The sequence below is a fragment of the Carassius gibelio genome, chromosome A7 (assembly GCF_023724105.1).
Source record: "Carassius gibelio isolate Cgi1373 ecotype wild population from Czech Republic chromosome A7, carGib1.2-hapl.c, whole genome shotgun sequence".
NCBI lineage: Eukaryota > Metazoa > Chordata > Actinopteri > Cypriniformes > Cyprinidae > Carassius > Carassius gibelio.
The window spans coordinates 16,632,235-16,650,212 of NC_068377.1; the positions used below are offsets into that span (position 1 = coordinate 16,632,235).

Here is a 17,978-nt window from a genome sequence, read left to right on the forward strand (position 1 = left end):
GCTTTGGGGGCTGCTGCGGTATTTTAAGTATTATTGGCTTGCATACATCTAGACATGGCCTTGAAGTCCCCTGCCATCACATCTGTGAGCTACAGATAAAAAAAAGAAAGAGCAAAAAAAGAAAAATAATAATTCTAAGTGATTTAAAATGAAAACGTAACTAATACTAAAATATATTACTTATTTTTAAATTGTTGCACTAAAATGATTAGTTTTATTATTAAACAACTTTTATTTGTAACATACATGAATGCATATTTTATTTACTTAGTTACTTTGAGTATCTAATTGCATTCATTCTTGCTCTTCTTTAACATCCTTATATTGTTTTATTTAAGAAAACATGACGAAATTAATGAGTGTAATTCACTCCTTCCCTCTCCTGCGGCTGTCTGTGGCGCTTTTTGATGACACGGTCCGCATAACATCTGCTGTGCGCTTGAGAGGATGTCCCTCTCCCGGCTGATAAGGCCCCCACTGTTTATGAATTCCTCCGGCTCGATCTAGTCACCCAACCCTGGAATTCAATAGGGGGAAAGTTTGTATGTCTCTGTGCTTCCAGCTGTACGCATAAAACCACAAATGTTGTAACGCTGACAATCTTGACCGCTTATCTTTACCGTAACATGTTAAGTACACATGCATGTCTGAGCGAGAGGAACTTTACTGACTCAAAGTAATATTTGGCTGTGTAATTGAATTGCATACATGCTGCACATGGACACATGGACCCACTGTGTGACCGCACACACTTCCAGCAGCCATTACAAATGACTTCACTGTAATAAAGAATACACACTTTATAAACCAGACATATTGATTCAGTTTTAGAGCTGCTCTCAGTTTTTCACTATTCCTCCGTTAGTAGTGTTTCTATTGTAGGCTGAGGGAGAAAACAATCTGTTATACCTCTGGCTATGTTTTGAGTTTGTGTGTGTGTGTGTTTGGAGTGTTTGGGACTGCTGTGTGTTTGCTTATCTCTCCATCGTGACACAGGGAACTGCGCTACATTAATACCTGCGATAGGGACTGTCTGCCTCACACCTCTCTACAATGCAGATAAGCTTCAGCTCTGGAGGATTATCAACAGAGCCCGTGCTCACACACACACACACACACACACACACATGCTTTATTTATTGTTTGGAGGTGCTGCAAGAAAGGAGAGAGTGTAGAAGTGGTAGTGGAAAAACAAACAAACATGGGACTAGGGAGAAGATGGTATCAAGCAAAAATTGGCAAACTTTAGAGTCTTTTTTTTGTGTGTTTATCTTCCCTGATGCACACACATACTCACACACAGATTTGTTCAGGAAGAAGGGAGTGTTCATGCTGTCTGTCTTTGTCTCGCAGGTTTTTTATTCCATTGGAGTGAAGGGTGGTGACGTGTTTTGAAAGTTGTCATAATAATGATGCATTATGTGATCTTGCCCACTGGATTTATTACAACGAAAAATACAATCAAATACATACATTTAATCCAAACATCAAAGAATTAAAAGAAAGCACACATGTTCTGACTTCTCAAGCTGAGACGTTCTCACGCAGGCAACTCCGGTTCGATTCCGGCATGTGTGATGCTGATCCTGCACTTTCTATCCTCCCTCTGCAGTCATATACATTATGAAAAAGATAAATTCAAATGAATAAAAATTACTAAAGTGCTCTTAATTCTTAAAACTGTCCTTAAGCTAAACAGTCTGGATTCTCATTGTTTTTTTGTTGTTGTTTTTTTTTCTTGTAAGTTTCTTTCAAAGCAGGTGTTTCAGAACATCTGTGAGATTTAGAGTAGCTCATCCTCTCGGGTGGCGAGGAAGGAGGTGTATGTACAGTTTGTTCCTCAGACAAGTGCAGTATTCACTGAATTTATGATTGTGTTTATAAGGTGACGCTGCAGTTCTTCGTAGCTTTTCATAGTGTGTAGCAGCGTCTGTGCTGCAGGTTATTGCAGGAACCTTGTTTTTTTGTTTGTAGCCGTGAGTTGTGTGCAGAGAGTATGTGGTATTGATTGTACTGTTGTGTTATTGTGAGGTTCATGGCCATGGCGTGGTTCTCCGAGCTCCCCTGTGGAGTTCCATCCTGCAAACACAATGCTAGGTGGTAACTCTTCCTCATCCTTATTGCATTCACAACAGACACGCTGATTAGCTTTTGTGTGTGCGTGCACGTTTTTATCCACAGTGTGATTAATATACAAAACATCAAGAACACTCAGAGGAAAGGATGCAATATTTTCACACACATATGGAAGCAAACATTTACTCTCACACACTCACTCGCTCGCACAGACTCTCACTTTAATTGGGTATGGAGAGGTTAATGATCTTCCCCAACATAAGCCCTGAGGGGGTGTGAGTGTGTGTGTGTGTGTGTGTGTGTGTGTGTTTAAATGGCAGTTTAAAAGAGCTTGTGCATCTAGACATCTAAATACAAGCCTTTAGTTCTTTGAGCTTTGACACACTTTCTCAAATATACATTCACAAAGGGCCGGTTTTAACACTCTTAGTTTCACGGATCACTTTTTGGCCTATTTCATTTATGTTTGTTAGTCGTTGTGTGATTATGAGATAATTAAATGTGGCATCTCTCATCCTGTTATATTTCATCCACCCTCCCCTTTGGAGCTGTAGAATAGACCAAGCCTTTGAAATGGATACTCTATCAGTTCCCAGCCCAGATCAGCGGCCCCGAGGACTCAACGGGGAGGGGAGGAGAGGGCCCTGTGGCACTCGACCAATCAGAGCGCAGCCCCCACTAAGAGGTGTTGATGGGTATGGAGCACTAGCTATCCATCATTCACTGTGATTTTAGGAATAACTTGTCTGTAATGCAATATCGAAGTAAACGAAGGACCCTTTAGAACGAATGCCATTTTAAAAGTTCTAGAGTTGCATTTTAATTTCAGTTGTGCAATAAATCATAGAAAGGCAAACAGAATAATCAAAGTTTTATTCCAAATAAGAGCTCAGGTTTTGAAATATCAAATTAAGCAGAAAGTATGCAGGATGCAATCTGACACAGATGGGAACAAACCGAAAATTGATTGATATGCAGCACTTTGGTTTCTCGTCACTTAAATAGAACCCAGAATTTATTACAGCATTTTAAATAATAATAACAAGAACGAAACATATTATATTTTATATATATATATATATATATATATATATATATATATATATATATATATATATATATATATATATATATATAATATAAAATATAATACATTTTGTATTTTGTCAAATCAGCTAGATGTTTGACTGAAAATACCTAAACATACACACTAAACATACCCCTCCAAAAAAAATAAAAAAAGTAAAAAATTATAATTTGTTTAAAAGTGAAATTCTGAGAAATAAATAACTTTGTATTAATGAAAAGCAGTAATTGGCTGATTTAAAAGCAATAATATTGCAATGCCTTTATTATAAGAAATTATTATTATTATTTATTTTTGTATTTATTGTAAAAGCATGCAATTCTGCTTTTAGGGGAAAAAAATACATACTTATGCTTCCTCTAGAACAGGATAAGACTGATAAAAACTTTTTATTTCATTTGATGATGTAAATATCACTATTTAAAATAACTTTCTATATTTCATTATGCATGTTTATCTGTATCTGTGTGTGTGTGTGTGTGTGTGTGTGTGTGTGTGTTATGCAGCAGCACAACTGTCTGGATTGGTGGTGTCTTAATTGCACATCCTGTTTACATCCTATTGTGTTTCATTTCAGCACGTAGCACGCAAGCGAGTTTCCTCCACCCTGTACTTGCTTCTATACGTGTATAAAATAGATTTTCTGTAGATCTGTACATATATAGAATTGCCACACATTTAAGAGAGAGAAAGGCAGGAGATAAAGATAGTGAAATAATGGCTCTGTAGCATCACAGTGACCTGGCGTAGCTGGGTGACATTTTTAAACGTCTCAAAGCAAAGGTCCGAAACAGTGCCGAGACAGCTATAACGAGAACCGTTCTCTCGTTAAAAGTGGAAGCCTGTAAAGAGAGCGAACAGGGTCCTCTGCCCTGGGCCCCTGTTTTATGAGCTGAGAGAATGTACTGCCAGAGCCGTGTCTGCTTATCCGGACAAAAAGAAGCCAGTTTTATGACGGGCACACACATACATTCTCCATTCACATACATATATTCTTGCTTTCACACACATACATTCTCCATTCACATATATATATTCTTGCTTTCACACACATACATTCTCCATTCACATATATATATTCTTGCTTTCACACACATACATTCTCCATTCACATACATATATTCTTGCTTTCACACACATACATTCTCCATTCACATACATATATTCTTGCTTTCACACACATACATTCTCCATTCACATACATATATTCTTGCTTTCACACACATACATTCTCCATTCACATACATATATTCTTGCTTTCACACACATACATTCTCCATTCACATACATATATTCTTGCTTTCACACACATACATTCTCCATTCACATACATATATTCTTGCTTTCACACACTTACATTCTTCTTACACATGCATACATTTCTACTCTTACACACACTTACATTCTCCTTTCATATGCATATATTTTTGCTTTCACACACACATACATTCTCCTTACAAATACATATATTTCTACTCTCACACACATACATTCTCCTTTCACATACATATACACACATACATATATAGAATGTATGTATGTAAGAGAAGAATGTATGTATGTGCGAAAGAGAGTATGTATGTATGTGCGAGAGAGAGTTTAGTGGAAACGGAAGGCGTTTAGTTGAAACGGAAGGCGTGTAGTGGAAACGGAAGGCAGGTTAGGTGCGATCAGACTCACAGTGACAGGTCTTGATTAGGATGGCTGAGGTAGATGATGCAGCCGCAGAAGTATTTCAGCGAGCTATATCTGGGTTTTAAAAAATACATAAATATTATCATCATGAAAAGGTTGCATGGCCTCGTCATATGAGCGAGTTGTGATTGAGGACGCCAGCTTAGCCTCAGTCATGTTGCCAGATAGACGTATTATAAGCGTCCAAGGATTTTTTTTTTTTTTTTTTTTTTTTTTTTTAATTTAGGAAGTGAATTAAGTGGGAGGCAGCAAGTTAGGGACAGCAATATCTTTATATTATTTAAATAACCCAGGACTCATTGCGGTTTATTTATTTTTAGATTTTTATTTACTTATTTATTCAATTGCACAGCTCTGCTTGCAGCAATTACTCAGTGCTAGACTAGTGTTCTATAAGCACCACCTGCTGTCAGAGATTGAATTAGCATTTTCATCAGAATCAGAAAGCGCTTTATTGCCAAGTGTTTACACACAGAAGAAATTTCGTTAGGAGCTTCCAGTACAGAAAGTACAAACATAGTGAAGACACACACACATATAATTAAGGAAATAAAACTAATTATAATAAATAGTAATAATAAAATATTAATTCAGCACATCTGATGTTTTTGTTTTGTGCACTTGCTTCATGTTGCATATAGTGTTTGTTTGTTTGCTCAAGGTTAGTTTGGCCTGTAACAGAGCAAAATAAACATTTAATAAATGTAAAAACGAAAAATAAAGAGAGAAAAAGAATAAGAACGAAATAAATTGGCAATGAGAATGGGAATCGGCTCATTTGATTGTAAAATAAATAAAATCCCGATCAGTGCATCCTTAACGGGAATAGTTAGGCCTGAAAAAGAATGGTTTATTTTAGTTTTATCTTTGAACTGTTGTACCTATTTGTGCAAAATGGTTATTATTTATTACAATACAATGTTACAATCAACAATTAAATAAGTCTTATTGATTGATTGATTGACTGATTGTGGCAAGTCCTGTGAACATTTTTCCAGGGCAAGTAAAAATTAAACCACTGGCCAAACCGGACCAGTAGAAAACTTATTTAGCATTAAGTCCTGTTAATACAATCAAAATCAGTGTCTTAACACTTGTACACAGATCTGGTAAAACACATAGGTTGCATAATGATATGCTCAAGTTAAAAACTTAAAATATGTACTTGAAAAGAAAAAAGGATGACTTTGAATAGCATAACTGTAAAATTGTGATGAAGAGCTGATCAGGTCTTGCACATGTATTTCCTGGTCTGAAAATGACTTCCTGCTTAAACAGGAAGTAATGGATACCAAAAAAGATAGAAGTAAATGTATGTGAAAGAAGAATGTATGTGTGTGAGAAAGAGTAGAAATGTATGTATGTGAAAGGAAAATGTATGTGTGTGAGAGTAGAAATATATGTATGTGAAAGGAGAATGTATGTGCGTGAGAGAGAGTAGAAATGTATGTATGTGTAAGGAGAATGTAAGTGTGTGAAAGCAAGAATATATGTATGTGAATGGAGAATGTATGTGTGTGAAAGCAAGAATATATGTATGTGAATGGAGAATGCATGTGTGTGAAAGCCAGAATATATGTATGTGAATGGAGAATGTATGTGTGTGAAAGCAAGAATATATATATGTGAATGGAGAATGTATGTGTGTGAAAGCAAGAATATATATATGTGAATGGAGAATGTATGTGTGTGAAAGCAAGAATATATATATGTGAATGGAGAATGTATGTGTGTGAAAGCAAGAATATATGTATGTGAATGGATAATGTATGTGTGTGAGAGTGCCAGAATGAATTATGGCTGTACGGCCCCTCATACAGTTTCAAGCCTCACTTTCACACATGCTGTAGAAATGTGCTATTTACAATATTATAAGTCATCGATTCAGCGTTCTGTATCTTATCTCTGGGTTTCTGTTGTTGTTCTCTGGCTATTCTCTGATATTTCTGAGAATTTAATGAAAATGAAATTAAATACTTCTCTGGTAGACCACCAACATATTTCCCCACCCTTATAAAGTATGTGATATTAAGATCTTAAATCTGTTGTCGGGTGTGTGTGTGTGTGTGTGTGTGTCTCTGCGGAGGGGCTGCGATGGCTTGTTTTCTTATTGCATCATTAGTTGAGGGGGTTGTGTGTTTACCAGGGCAGGCTGAACATTGTGGACATTAATGTGTCCTCCTGTGGTTTATGAGCCATTCAGAACACGTGCACCCCCCCACACACACATGTGCGATCGACAGTTCACGTGACGATATACTGTAAAGTCTGCACATGAACTATACTGTACCCTAAAGCCACATCTTTTATGTTCAGTGAAAAATTGTGGAACGTGTTGTATGGGTTCTTTGCTCTGCTTCCACACACACACACACACACACACAAACACACATCTGCCCTCATATAGGCCTAAAATTAAAACAAGGCATATGTGACTCACAGGGTTAAATGCTCATTAGGTGGCCGGGCCTGTTGTTGGCACAGTTTTAATATTATTTACGAGCCTCCTGCAGAAAAGCATCATTCCTGTCCTCTGCTTTTCATTAATAATCACAAAAAATATCCAGAGCAGAACATTAGCCCAAAGCAGCTGCGACAAGATGACACATACATACTCAGAATGAACAAACCCAAGACGAAATGTCATTTTTCTCTGTCGAAACTCAAGAGAGCATCCTTCACTTCCTCTGAATATGCATTTCTGCAACTTTCTGGTCAACGGGGATAAACAAATAGTGTGTTAACTTCGCAAGAATCAAACTACTGTTAATTTTCCCTTTCATGCATCGGTAGTTGAAGAGCGGTACTGCACTAGTCTATTTCTTTGGATATATAAAAAAAAAATGAAGCTGTTCATGTTTTGTCTTGGGGTAAAACAGATCTCTGATCAGTTTTCTAACTACAGCTCCAGAACGATAAACCTGACCACAGCCACAGACCAAGGGCGGCGCGGCTGAAATCGTCTACACGGTGTAAGCAGAGAGTCTCTCGATGGCTGTTTTCACAGGGGGGTGGGGGTGTCGAAGGGGGAAGGAGGGGGGGGGGGGGGCTGGGTGCACATCACTTTTTATTAGCTTAATAAATCACCTTTGTTGTCAATCAAGGCACAGAGAATAATTGGATATGGTTGAAGCCTTGCGAGATGGATTATAAATCATTCCAGATTAAATTAAAAGATAATGCACAAACTTAATGGTTTGTGTTTTGCAGTCTAAATTGCCTCGGAGCAGTGTTGTTTTCTCGCTTTATTGTGTGCCGTTTTTCTTGCTTCTAAAACCCTGCATGTTCGCCTGCCTCTTACCGTCCTGCCTCCACAGAGGCTAATCGCGTGTGTGTGTGTGTGTGTGTCTTCTCGTGTGGCATTGTGTGTAATTGTCTTCATCTTCTATGATGTGTCCATGCGCCGGCGTGTTGTTTCTATGTCTGGTTTTGTTTAGATTATGTGTCTGTTTTCACGTCTGCCCGATTGCGGACTCTCGAACATGAGCAATATCATAGCCAATCAGTCCCCTCCCAGCTCATCTACACCCTCTGCCCTGTCTGCCTCCAAATCAGAATAAGGCAGATCTCTTTCTATCTGAAAGCTCATGCTCACAGATTAACCCTGACATCTTCAACAAGTAGGGCTTGGTTCTCAGGTGCCATCCAATGAGAGAGAGGGAAAAGTCGACACAATAAGGAGAGGAGCAGGAACTAAAGTGGCGGAGACAGAGAGGTTATATCCTGCGCATTAGCACCACCGCTGCCCTGTCCGTTTACATGCTGACAGATCCACTATTATCATAATCGTCCAGAGAACATGACGGGACGCTGAAGCGATGATGTCGTTTTATTTACAGGAGAGGCAGCCCCCTCCCTGCCCCGCACTCAAAGACCACGTACCCCAGCGGGCCGGCACAAGCGGGCGAGTAGGTCAAATGACATCTTTTGATCAGAGCTGTCCAAAGAGATCAGAGGAGAGTGGCAGGTAATGGCTACCCAGTGACACGCTGAATGGAGAGAGCCAGCGACTAGATGACTGCATGTCTCCCATTAGGAGCATCTCACGCTCTCTTTCTCACTCGTCTTTGCTTTGCAGGCCTATTCTCTCTGTGTATCTACACCCCCTTCCTTCAGGCTCTCTCTCTCTCTCTCCCAAGGCCTTCAGATTGACGTCTCGACATAGTACCTAAATCAGTAGACTGCCACTGGCTAACACTCTGCATTATGGGATGGAAAATGCCTGTTATTTTGCTGCCTAATGTATCTGGCAAGTTCAGGGCTTGTGTACATGGGAGAAACTCAGTGACTTTTTTTTTTTTCAAATGCGAGATCTTATCTATTTTCTGTCTTTGTGTGTTCGTGGGAGGGTTGGGTCATGGTTGTCACTTGTTGAATGACTTGTCCGTGAGGTTGAGATAGATATACATATACATATGATGTTTTAAGTGTGATGCTTTAATTAGTATGCTAGGAGCATATTTTAGCTGGCACATTAAACCAGCACCGCTACAGTTACACATTCAGAAGGAATGGTCTTTTGCCAAGCGTCATGTCTTGTGCTGAGCGTCATGGCATGTCAAATTAAAAGTAGTCAAACTATTAAAAATGCAAGTACATGTATTATGTAAATGCCCTCTAAAAACATGTTGCTTAAAAGGATAGTTCAAGCAAAAATGAAATTTTTTTTCATCAATCACTAACCGTCATGTTGTCCCCAACCTGTGTGACTTACTTCCTTCTGTTGAACTTAAAATATATTTTGAAGAATGGAAACCATACCATTTCGGTTACCATTGACTGGTGTAGAGACTTTTCTTCAAATATTTTTTCACAGAAGAAAGTAAAATATTACAGAATGTTCTTTTTTTTGGCGAACTGTCTAGCCAACTAGTCATTCGGGATGCCACTGTCCACTGTCATATTCGTCTTTTTTTTTTACATATTTTTCTTCTTTGTGCACATATATAACCATGTTTAGATTGTGGTGTTAATATACGTTTAATGTGTGTGTGGTAGCCAAGCTGAGTGAGGCCCTGGGGATCACAGCAAGGCAGATCTGTTCTCTCCCATTACCCAGCATCCCTCTCTAATGGGAGACTGACACACTCCTGTGATTCTGAGTGGGACAGGGGGAAGAGAGAGAGGGAGGGAAAGACACGTTATGGGAGGGATTACTAAAAGAGGAAAAGGAACACCACAAGTCACCGAGCAAAACTGAGCGTATCTCAGTAAGGCACACATGTAAACTCATTCGAAGACAATCACCCCTCCTTCTCTCCCACTCTCTTTCAGCCTTTTGGGATTTCCCAGTGTTTGTGTAGATGTGTCTGACCTCTGGTTGCCCCGTACTTTAGGAATGTGAGTGGAGCGCATCTGAATAAGAAAGGCAGGTGGGTGGATCATTTGCTGGAGATCATCTTCCCCCTGCTTTATAATTGTTTATGGTGTCTGTTTGAGAGCTGATTCAGACAACAGAGCCACACACACACACACACACACACACACACACACACACACACTAGACTGATTATTAACTAGCTACAGTTCATATCTGGGCCCATTTTTTAGGGCCCTATGATTTCAGTGATGCGGAAAACGTGGACAGAATCACGGAATCCAGTCATACAAATGGAATTCAAAGTTTAACACGGAATGTCATGGAATTTGTCACATTTTTAGACATGCTTTGTGATCAATACAATTTTAATAAACTATTAAAAACGAGTCAAGAAAAATAAAAGGCTGCACAGGTGAGCTGTAAGTTCATTCATCCCGCTGTAGTCACAGATTTCTGTCTGTCCTCGAGAACATTCGCTCATTGTTCAAACGGCAGCCTCAGTCACTGCTGATTTCCAATGTGACATACTGAAATACAGATCATATTAGTGATGGAGTCAATTGTAGTTACACAAGCTTGGCTTGGTTATATTAATAATATTATTATTATTATTATTATTATTATTATTATTATTGTTATTTTTATTTTGTAATGGCTGCTGATTTTTTTGGAGTTTTGAATATTAAATGCATCCTTAGTAAGCATGAGAGACTTCTTTCAAAAATATTTAAAAAATCTGACTGACCCCAAACTTTTGAATCGTAGGGACAGAACATAAAGTAACGCTTTAGTGCATAATGAGATTTCTAAAAATATCACTAAATTCACGGTAAAAATCAGGAATGACAGTATCTTCAATCCACACACTTTTAGTTCTACAGATAGTCCTGTACAGAATAGCTGAGCGATGATTAGTATTCAAATCTTATCTAGATATTTCTTTCATAAAAGGACCGTCTCTTTTTAACAGAGCATGGTACTCACTGCAGTTTGTTGCAGCACATTGTAATTCGAAGTCCTAGCTAGTGATATGAATTAATATTATTATTATTTTATTTTATTTTTTTACGTAAAATGTATTTAAAAAAATGTATATTGATCAATGTATTCACTTGTCTGGTGTGTGTCTAATACTAGAATATTTATTTATTTATTATTATTACATTTTTTTTTTTTTTCAGGAAAGTATTTGTCTCGTGTCTATTTAAGTAGAGGACGTGGGAATGGTCGTCTGGTAGGACAGATGGCCTCATTATGTGATCCTTCTTAGGAGCAAATATGGTCAAACCTTCAGAAGAAGTGTTGGCTAGAATCGTTGGGGACATTCAGGCCAGACATTGCTGTTCATTAGAGCCTAATAACATTTTGAAAGAGGTGGAATGTGTTTTTACTCCTGAGAACATCCATGCTGTGCTGTTTTAAACTCTTAGTTCAAATATATGAAGGACTAGATCCAAAAAGCACATGTAAGGTTTTTATTTGGGATGTCTCGGGAGGATGCGGCTCCAGAACAATTTTGTCAACAGAACTGTATTAGGTCACAGAGCGATACATCATTGAAGTCGATGAATAAACAATATTTCAGTTGAGCAGTTACTTTTATTTTAGAAATAAGCAGTGCTAAAATGCTCATCAGAGGCTGAAGACCCCCTCTATGTTTCCTTAGCAAGGGGTTTCTAAACGCCTGCATCAGCACCGAGCCTGCTCTTGAATTTAAATCCACTTTTTGTTTGCACGTTATTGTGCTGCACACAGGATCATTTGTATGACTGAGCGCTCATGTGTGTGTTGGAGGCTGTCGAATCTTGATGTCGTGTAGGAGTGTTAACTCCAGTGGAGGTGCTATGGCAGCAGGGGGAAGTTCTGTTCTCCAGCGTGGTTACCGGTTGCTGTGCACATGCAGTGGGGGAGAGTGGGGGTGTGTAAACATACACACACACACACATACACACACTGTCAGGGGCACTCCTGCTGAGTGGCATGAGCGGGCGATTAGCTGTGCTAGCGTCTGTGTTTACCAGCTCTCTCTCTCTCAGTTCTGCCAGCGCTGATGCACCTCCAGCCCTGTTTCTTTGCTTTAATCCACACCAGCTTGTTCTGTCTCTCGCTCTCTCTTTCTCTCTCACACTCTTGCACCACCTCATATTTTCACATTATTATAACAAAAGATGAGAGTATGTTTAAAGATGTTAAGTAGGCTACCTGTGATATTCTTTTTGTTTAGGGTTTTTCATAGCAGAGTAGCTGATCCTGAAATCAATAAAATGGACCAGAAATAATTTAATATTTTTGGTTTTATTGGGAATGATTCATGGTACACGGCACACTTTGACTTTCTGTTTTCGCTGACATCATTGATATCTATCAAACTATCATTCAGTCTAGCTCCATTACAGTGTGTAACAAGCTTTTCACAATTCAATCAGTTATTGATAGATAAAATCAAATCACGTCCTAAATTTTGGAATATTTTAAGAATATTATTTATATTTGAAGTGTGTGTGTACTAAATCTGTGACATGCTGTTAGTTACTGCAGACAATGATTTAAACGAACACAAAATGCTTATAGTGCACTGGCAGTATAAGCCAGATGCCACAGATGCTGTCCATAGACATTCAAGTTATAAATAACCCAGAATATTCCTTTAATGTTTTCATGAATTAAAATTTCTTCATCTGGCTGCAGAGACAATGCATGGAAACAAAACTTGTCACAGTTAAAGCCATGGTAACCATCACTTGGTAACTTGCATGCATTCAATAAACAAAACATAAATGGTTCCATAGGTAGAACCCTCTAATCTGTCTCGATCATTTTCTTTCTTGTTTGCTTTCCGCGTAATGCTCCTCCATCCATCCAATCCATCTCAATGTCCCGTCTGTAGGCAGGGCAGGTCAGGCTGGCGAAAGTGGTCTCAGTGAGCGCTCTCTCCTTCTCTCCAGCTAGCCTTGGAGCAGGGCCTCCATCAGTCAGTGGGCCTGGTCGATGGGGCGTCTCTCTGGAATCGATGGCACGCCTGTCTGCTTCGTCCATCCTTCTCTCTCTGCCTCCGCTGTCCAGTTGTGCCCTCTTGCCCACCCCGGTGCTAGACAAACACACACAAACACACACGGACACATTTCCTTTAACTTACACATTCGTACATACATGTCTGGCCTCCCCACCAATTTGTCTGTGCATGTCAGATTGCAATAATTAAGCATTATTGATCTCAAATTCAATTAACTTAATTAAAGCAAGTCTTGATAGCCGAGGAGAGATGGAGAGGACGTGAGGAAAGGAGTAAGGGCATAGAATGAGAGGAAAGAGGAGAAGAGAAGGGGATTGGTGCTATCTCATATTCTCCAGCCGCACACAGACAGCCTGTCTGCTTAAGGCTACAAACCATTTTCCTCCTAATGATATCACATTGCAGATAGTGGCATATTAGAGAGAGATACCTCCCATTATAAATGTGGGCTTTAGGGGCTATATATAGCAGCTTTAATTACCAACTACTTACTCTTTCACTCTCTTCAGCTCATCTGCACACCCAGAAGTATTGGACAGGGCTACCGGCTACCACTGCTGTCTGTGTAAGTGAGACCGATTGCAAACAAGAACAAATGGCAGCAGCTTGAGGGGTGTTAACTTGGTTCACATGTACGGTATATAGTTCTACATTGTCCACGTACTGTATATGAAGAAACACACACCAAAAATACATGACAGCTGAAGGCTGAGAAATGTGTGCTGTTCTTTGCTTATATGCATTTTTAAATGTCAAATCCTTTAAAAAGGAATCACAATATCAATAAAAAAATTAACTGTTTAACAGTTGTAATAATGAAATAATATGTCCAACTCTAAACTTTCCATACACACATCTGACACAATATTATGATAATTTTCAACATCATATACCTTATATCAGGTTTTTATTTATTTATTTATTTTCATTAGTCAAATATTTTAGAAATTTAGCTTTGTCAGTGGATACAATTTTAGTGACTTTATATACAATAGCTTTTTTATGCAACTTCATGCTTTTGTACATTTAATTTATCACTTAGTTTATCATTATGTATATGTTATTTATATATATTCAGTCATTTTGACTTATGATTGACAGGCGCATTTTTTATTAAAAAGTGCACCTTAGTTCTTGCAATCATTCAAATAATATAATAACAAATGGTTTAGTTGTACTTGCATAACTTAGTTAACATTCAGTCGTGTTTGCTTGATGAAAGGGCTTGAGGATTAGATTTATCACTGTGATCTGCATTTAGATTTCTACATACCCTGATATATTTGAAGATGGTCTGTGCTCTAATACCCCAGTCTAAGTCTGCAAGGTTACGCTCTCCACTGCTTAGAAAACCGCATTCTCTGCTGGTTATCTCCCTGGATGTCTGAGTGTAAATTAGATCAAGCTCTTCTTCCAAGCTAATGCCAAATCATTGGGAGGTCGTTCTCATTTTACCCCCACCCTACCAGTCTTGGATCCAAGCATTCTGTTTTCTAATTAAAACAGCACCTGTGTGGTGGGTAGAACTGGACTGGCGCACTGGTTTCAGAAGGTCCAGGGATGAAATCTCAATATTGTTCCCAGCCAGAACACACAGATTCTAGATGCATTGGGGGCTTGGGAACCTGGAATACAGACAGGACATGAACCAACACTTGGTACGTGTAAATGTGTGTTGCAGATTGTCGGATATCTGTCTTGTTAGCCCCTGCCCCTGCTTTCTTCTCGTCTTTCTCCACCCCTCTCAGGTTACATTGGGGCTTATGAGCGATTGTTGTGTTGTCAAGCAGTGCTAATCCTGTGTTTGGTGTCGGAAAATGAATTTTGAACAAAACACACACGTACAAAGAAACATGTACACACATCTCCCTCAGATTTGCTGTAGGATATACGCCTACTCGCTGGCAATACTTACTCTGTGTTCTCCATACACTCAAGTTTAGGTCAAGGTTACAGTGAGACAGGTTTGCTTGTACTTGAAGTGAAGAGCAAATGTTCTATCTCTCACAATTTAATTCAATATGTGCTTTATTGGCATGACAGTTGTAACAATGTATTGACAAATTTATTTTACATTTATTATCTCTCTCTCTCTTGCTCGCTCACTCTTTAGTTTTTTGCCCATTTGGCACCCTCACCTTCCTTTTAACTTTAATTACCAACTAATCATTTTGTGTAATTATGTTCAAGGTTGACCTTACATTTTACATGTAGTGGTTTAGCAGGAACTAAAAATGTCATGCTAAAAACTCCACCTTGTGTGTGTGTGTGTGTGTGTGTTGTAGTCATTGTGAACAGGTTTAAAGTGTATGAATTTGAAGGAACCAGGTTTTTACATTGCTATTTGGCCTTGATGTAAAGCTCGGCTTCTTACTGCTTCCTGAACGAAGGCATTGTTCTCTTAAACAGCTGTCGTTTTGGCTGATTCAGAACAGATGGCTGTGTGTGAGCGTGTGCATGTGAGTTTGTGTGTGCAGCACGATCACAGTTGGTTGTGATTTGTGTAGGGGGCGATTTGATTTCACAGACTGGCTGTGATGTGTGTGAGAAGATGGATCCTAATAATAATGCTGTAAAAAATCTCTCTTGAATTGTCTTTTTTTTCTTTGTTTTGAGACATCGGTAGTTGCTTAATTTTGCCCCCTTAATTTCAGCTTAAAACTAACATTCTTACACACATACAGCATAGTGGTCGACCAATATATCGCCGAATATATCCCATATATCGCCGAATAAGTTTTCCTGCTTGGCCGATGTGTTCAAGACGGGACTTATTTCGACAGCGTTCCGGGCACTGAGGGCAGCAGTGCCTGAGTGCAAGCAGTGCTCACACTCTCCCTCTTGTTTACTGTCGTTGTTAACAGTTCTGTCTAATACATATAAAAGTCTGTCTAATAATCAAATATATATATTAGGGGTGGCACGGTTTGCTGAAAAAAAACAGAACCGTTTGGTTCACCTCACACGGTTCGGCACACGCTGGGACCGCGGTTCACCTTAAAAAGGGTTTTGAAAAAATACCCTTAGAAAAAGAGCTACTGCATTACTTCGTTAGCTTGCATCTGACCTGCAGAGATATCATTCTGGCTTGGTGGGGTGTCAGCCAGCGAGATATCTTATTCTGGACGTGTTCTTTTAGTACTCAGAGTCTGGAACCAGGAGAGCATATTAAGTGTTGTTCACTGTATTTGTATTTTTAACGAGCCGAGTGTACGCATTTCACACACCCTCTCCGGCCACGTTGAGTTGTTGACACTGACAACGGCAAAAGCGAAGCATGCCCTTTTCACTTGTAAAACTCAAGGGTGTATGGGTAATGTAGTCTGTTCTCTCGGTAGGATGAAATAGGAAGCTTGCACTGTGAAGGGCACTCTGAAAAGCGGCAGTGCAGGATTAAAACCTCTATGAAAACAGATGTCCAAATGAGTGTTCCGGTACGCTCAAGAGCTATATTTGGAAGTGGTGGTACTGAGTACCGGTGTGTACCAGCCCACTTAAAGCACTGATATATATATATATATATATATATATATATATATATATATATATATATATATATATATATATATATATATATAATTCTACTAATAAGAACAGTAAAAAATACACTAAGGATGAATGAGCTGCTGGATTTATGAATATTAATCAGATTGTGGCTGTTTGCGGGAACTAATTTGCTGAAATCAAAACAGGAACGATAATAAGTGAGCACCAGCCAATGAGATTTGTGCATTAGTTCCGCCCACTTCATGGATGTGAGAGAAAAGGACACGAGTCGTGCACCTTCACACTAGAGTTTAAGGTACGCCAAATACACAAACACAAGTGTGCTGCGTGTCCATTGAGATGAACTGGGAAATATCACAGATCAATTGTATGACAGAGAGTGAAAATCTGAAGCACTCAGTCAGAGAGTGTTCGGCGAGTGAAAATATTTCTGTGCCAAACTTATACGTAAATTACTTAAGTAGTAAATTACTTCCTTTTTAATTATATGTTTATTAAATATTTATTTATTTGTGAAAAATACTGTGTCATCTAAAGTGTAAGTATGTTTATTTTACAAATGCATTTTTTAATCCATTATCAAATTATGTAAAATTTCTTAGATATTAATAAAAAATAAAAAAAACATATAAATATATATATATATATATATATATATATATATATATATATATATATATATATATATATGTATGTATGTATGTATGTATGTATGTATGTATATATATATATATATATATATATATATATATATATATATATATTGGCTTTGTATCGGCTATCAGTCCCCTGCTTTCCAAGATATTGACATCAGCTGTCAAAAAAAAAATAATAATAATAATATCAGTGGACAACTAATACATACAAAATTTTGAAAATAAAATAGCTACATTCTATCACACTCTTTTATTAATTAATTTATATGCAATCTGTTAATTAATAATGTTGATAAACATACTAACAATTAATAATTAGTCGATTGTAAATTAATTATAAGAAATAATTTGACTCCATAAAAAAGGAAATTCAATGAGTTTATTGAAACAGCACATAATGCCTGAAGCCATGATGCATGCACATTACAACTGCAAACTAAAAAGGGTTCTGCACCTTTGTCAGTCCCTTGGCATCATTCTTCCAAGGGCTACAAAATGACTGTCCTCGTGTTGATGGCATTCTTTTTTTCTTTGTTGTATTTCCACAGCCATTATTGTTGCATCACACCAGTGCTGTTTTGTTAAGCTAAAATTAAATCTCTAACTTAAAAAGATTGGGGCTGG

General features: G+C 38.2%; 1 protein-coding gene and 1 long non-coding RNA gene across 3 annotated transcripts in view; one reads left to right on the forward strand and one right to left on the reverse strand.

Annotated features, from left to right (window-relative positions):
- The window catches only part of LOC128016671 (teashirt homolog 3), a 45,530-nt gene that overhangs the window by 15,398 nt on the left and 12,154 nt on the right, over window positions 1–17,978 (forward strand). Inside the window, exon 1 of one of the 2 annotated variants that reach the window (XM_052601364.1) lies at window positions 13,702–13,756. The exons of the other annotated variant lie outside the window; for it this stretch is intronic. The gene's annotated coding sequence lies outside the window, so the exon portion shown is untranslated. Of the gene's footprint in view, window positions 1–13,701; window positions 13,757–17,978 lie in introns of those variants that run through there. 2 annotated transcript variants of the gene reach the window in all.
- Window positions 12,430–15,112, reverse strand: LOC128016672 (uncharacterized). Its single transcript, XR_008184236.1, has 3 exons — window positions 14,701–15,112; window positions 13,684–13,752; window positions 12,430–13,266 (listed from the first exon to the last, which is right to left on the reverse strand). It is a non-coding gene; the product is annotated as an uncharacterized LOC128016672 (long non-coding RNA).